The sequence below is a fragment of the Meleagris gallopavo genome, chromosome 1 (genome assembly GCF_000146605.3).
Source record: "Meleagris gallopavo isolate NT-WF06-2002-E0010 breed Aviagen turkey brand Nicholas breeding stock chromosome 1, Turkey_5.1, whole genome shotgun sequence".
In the NCBI taxonomy this organism is placed as follows: domain Eukaryota; kingdom Metazoa; phylum Chordata; class Aves; order Galliformes; family Phasianidae; genus Meleagris; species Meleagris gallopavo.
The window spans coordinates 75,606,180-75,610,228 of NC_015011.2; positions in this window are offsets into that span (position 1 = coordinate 75,606,180).

Genomic DNA, 4,049 nt, shown 5'->3' on the forward strand with positions numbered 1-4,049 from the left:
GGCCTCCCATGGCGGCCCGCACCCTCCTCGTCCCTTCCGCTCCAGCCGGTTCGCCTCGCGCATGCGCGCACAAGCCCGGGGCTCCGTGCGCTAGCGGAGGAGGCGGGGAGCTGGGCCGGGCAGGAAGTGGCGCCCAGGCCCCGCTCCTCGGGGCAGAGCGGTACGGGGCCGGCAGAGCGCCCCCTGGAGATGGGAGCGTCCCGCCCCTTCTTTGATGCTTCTTGCTAAGAACGGCCGCAGGCGCCCTGCCGTCGGTCAGAGCCCACCTGTGGGCACGGAAACTCGCCCGGAGCTTCTGCAAGCACTGCCTCGGCCTCCCGGCCTCCGGTTTTGTGATCCTGAATCACCCTTCAGAGTATTCCAGGCTGGAAAGCATTTCCTCTTCGGCATGTCCTCCTTCAACATGAGGCGGGCCCCATGCTGGATTGGGTGTGTGCAGCTAGCTGGGAAGGATCCGGGGGCAGGGAGAGAGAGAGCTGCTTGGACAAGAATGAAAGCATTTTGATTTATGAGACTGGGAGCAAGTCTGAGACAAAATGACCTGCTTTCCACAGATCCCAGCAATCACCCCACCCCAGAGATGGTACGGCTCCTTCAGTTGTTTCCAAACACAGTGTCAGTCATTGCTGCCTCCCAGACGTGGAGGCAGGGGAAGCAGTGGTGCAGGAGCACATACTGTAACCTACGTTACCAGCAGTGTTACCACTTAGGTAACCAGCTCGCTGATGGCTAAAGCTGTGTGAAACCTTGGAAAGTGGAAATGCAGTCTTTTTCTGGAACGTAGACAAGTTCCCCGTTGTCAGAAATGCAGAATCTCACTTTTGCACACCGTTTGTACATGAGGTTTCTGTACACCACTTTACATTTAATGTGCACCAAGTGGATGGCCATTTGCTGACACACAATACCTAAGCATGGGGGTGTGGATGCACAGCAAGGCTCATGTTTTTGTTCTGCCACATCCTCTGTTTAATCTGTTTCAGTTTTCTGTCATGAATCAAAACCATTACCCACATTGCCTCATTTCCTTTCCTTTTTTAAGCTGTCCAGACAGAGGAGAATGAGGAAAGAGGAGGTGGTGAGCAAAGGGCGAAATGGAATCAAGGAGTGATGCCGCTGCCCTGAGCTCCACCTTCTACTGCCTGCTGCTGACTTGCTGCCAAGCAGAATCCCTCCCCCCTGATGTCCCCATCACTGTTAGCTGTGCAGTCAGCCAGAGGGGAGACCACAGTGTACGCATTTTAAAAGCAAACTGAATATCACGTGGTGTCGGTAAATAAATGGTACACTGAATATCAGACCTTTTACCTGCTTCTTCCAAGGACCAATCATTGTGGCCAAGAAGACAGAAACAGCTTCTTAACACATCCAAATATTCCAGGGTCGCAGTGGAATGTCCACGTGACAAAAAAATTCTCGTTATCAGAAGTTAGAACTACCCACAGCCACTTCTGCTTCGGTTCCTTTCATCCGTGCTTATTACATAATCCTCAGCCAGCAACTAATTCTGACCTCACATGAAGGGCACCCTAAGAGAAGGACAGCTCTCATTTGATCCTCAGGAGCAACAATATTTGGAATGCAAGAACCAGCTTGTAGTGACTGGGGTATACGTTGCTTAGCAGTGATTACTTTCGGAATATTTTGCTCAAGAATGAGTCTGCCACACTGTGAGTGAGAAGCACGACCTCCATCTGTGCTATATTAGTGAAGACAAGTTCACAAAAATCGTGATTCAAAACCTTCCTCCCCTTTCTGATCCTCTCACAGGCTGGCTCTCATCCCTAATCACTCTTACTCCTCTTGCTTGCTCTCATTATGCTATCTTCACTTCTCCTCAGCCCTCAGCAGTGCTCATTTGCATTGCTTCTTGCAAAGACATATTTCCAAATGCAAAGTTTGGCCAGTGGTTGAATTTTTAGAAATTTCCTCTTGACTTCTGATGATGTCACCATGGAGGACAAACAAAATCAATAATCTGCATGACTTTTAATGGACACAGAATAGAAAAATGAACAATGTATATAAATGTATAAATGTGCATGCCCTCCTCCCCCCCCCCAGATTTGGCTGGTTTCACCTTAAAAGAAAGGATAGATACTCCATGTCTGAGTTTCTGAAAATCTAAGAAAAGCTGAAGCAAATACAAGGCCTTCTGCTCTTTTGCTGTTCAGCAAGTAGCTTGGAAGAGTTTTGGAACCACTTTTGAGTTAATTGTCAGAATAACATTCTTAGAATACCCTTGTACCCAAGTATGATGTTTTGGTTTTGCTCAGAGTTACTTTTGCCTTCACCATAAACTAGTAACTCCTTCCCCTGACTACTATGACAAGACTAGGAAGGTATTAAAACAAAATTAATAAATGCATGTGCTAGAAACATAAAAATACATATCATACAAACATACAGCCACATGTTCACTATGAAGATGCATACTGGCAAACTTAAAATTTAATATCAGTAGAAATATACCATACTTTCACAAAAGTAAATGCATGAAAAGATAGAAAACATCATCATTGTACACAAATGTGTAAGTACTGCATCTAAACAGATGCACACACCCACAAAAACACAAAGCACAAACAGCATGCTACACAAAAATGGCAACTTAAGAGAAAATTACATACCCAAGCTGCAGACATGCATATTGTCAATGTTCCCAGAGACATGTCATGCAACTTCTGTACCTCCATCATCCTGTCTAAAGGCTCCAAAAAAGATGGAATATATTCTGCTGATTTTGCAAAGCAACTTGAAGCAAAGACTGCTGAACATACTGAAAAGTGACTTACATCTGCACATTGCATGATGAGTATAGTTGCATATACCACAAAGGGATACATTCAGATGGAAGAGAGGAGCAGAGAAAAGCATAAATTGATCCAGCAGACAAAACGCAGAGAGGTAACAATGTGATGGAGGAAAAGAAGGCCTGAGAAATACTTACAGGAGTCAATGAAAGGATGCCTGCAGGGCCTAAGTGAAGGAATTGCACGCTAGAAGCCAGTGAAATCCCACTGTTAGGATCTGAGGAACAGATGGGACACAGAAGCAGGCATGTCCCAGGGCATGAAGAGGAGTTTCACATAGGATATGAGGGAAAAAAACCTACAGGCATGCGGGGAAAAACGGGACGTGAAGAACGAAGGGGACATGAACTGAATTTTGTATGTACAAGACAGGAAAATAGAGACAACATGGGAGAAATGGCCATGGGAACAGCGCTGACAAAGAATACAAATACATAGCAAAAGTTCAGAATCAACAGATCTGAGTAAAAACTGCAAAGAGAATATGGTGAGGAGTCTGAATAGGAAGAAGCAAGACTGTGCACTGAGCACTGAAGAAGACACAGGGGGAAGGAAGAGGTCACAGACCTAACCAAAGGCCCTTTCACAGGTGGCTGGAAACACACTTCCCTCCCATAAACTGCTGTCTGTGTATTTGCATCTGAGGGCGTTGTTGCCTGTGTCAACATAACTCTTTGGGCACAGTATCATCACCAAATACAATCTTCATTTTTTCTTCTCAGGGATGTTGTGTTGAGGCCTGCTTGTGCATTAGCATGGATATGTCTCTGGTACGGGATGCGTGATGGTGCAGGAGTTGAGGATGTAAAGATAAGGACAAAAATCCTGGATTGGTGCAAAGAACAGCAGAGCTGTGAGTCATGCATCTCTGACAAGGAGAAGCAGCAAATGACAACATCCAGCCATCAACTTCATTTTTTTTTTCCTCCTACTTTTGAATGCAGCTCCAGAAATGAAGATTTACTGTTTCTTGCAGAAAAGAGGGATGAAAGTGGAACCAAATGCTAGGGCTCAAATTCTGACAGCACATAGACCTGAAAAGATGGCTAGAGGGGCTTATGAAGCAGGAGGAAAAAACAACGATTACATGCACTTTCATGATGTGTTCTCCCTGTATTAGATTGGATCTGCATGTCTGAGTTAAGTACAATTTCCTTGGGGCAGGCAGCACGTGCTTTATACAGCTAAGAACACAGCTTAGTCACATTATCTGAGGGGAACCTGCTGTAGCTGTGG